Source organism: Musa acuminata, chromosome BXJ3-7 (assembly GCF_036884655.1).
Source record: "Musa acuminata AAA Group cultivar baxijiao chromosome BXJ3-7, Cavendish_Baxijiao_AAA, whole genome shotgun sequence".
Classification (NCBI taxonomy): Eukaryota; Viridiplantae; Streptophyta; class Magnoliopsida; order Zingiberales; family Musaceae; genus Musa; species Musa acuminata.
The window spans coordinates 3,577,501-3,578,260 of NC_088355.1; positions in this window are offsets into that span (position 1 = coordinate 3,577,501).

The window sequence follows — 760 nt, forward strand, 5'->3', positions numbered from 1 at the left end:
TGGTTGTAGAGTATTGAATCTACGAGCTCTGGTAATTTTCTTGGGATGGCTATATGCAGACATTCTGCTCTTCTCCTTGAACAGGTCTCAAGCTTTTGGTAATGGAGGCATCCAGAGGGAAGTTAAGACTGGGGAAAGCTCCACTGGATTCTTCACTGTCCTCTTTCATGGTGAGACTCTCTTTTTGTAGTAGTAGTAGTAGTAGTAGTAGTAGTAGTAGTAATGTTTCAGATGAGTACAAAAAGATCAATGAAGGAAAATAAGCTTCAATTATTGGAGGTAATTACAGTACATCTTATTTTAACTTGGAGCTGTCCTTTCTTCAAAGAAGGAGAAGATGGAGAAGATACGTGATCCGAGATATGTGGAACTCTCTAAGAACAAAGGCAAGTCAGCAGTTCATCATTCCCCGAAGCAACAGGCTATGGACTTCCTCCCCCTATCTTCGATCCCATCCTCCTCCGATAATACCCTTCACTTATTCTGCACAAATGTAAGATGGATTTCTTCACTGAGATTATGCTGCTGGTAGTTCGACTTGAACACCAGAAGGCTTTCTAATTCTAAGTTGTCAGCTTTGTTGCTGGTAATTGCTCATACTTTTATGCAACCAGAATTGTTTCGAACATTTGGATGTTGATGGAAATCACCTCTTTTCCTTGTCTGCTTTCTTGTTGAAATCTGATGCAGGGCCTGCTGTCATGCTTTGATCAGGATGTCCAAATCGTGAAGCATGATGAAGAGATGGAAGAACGGAAAG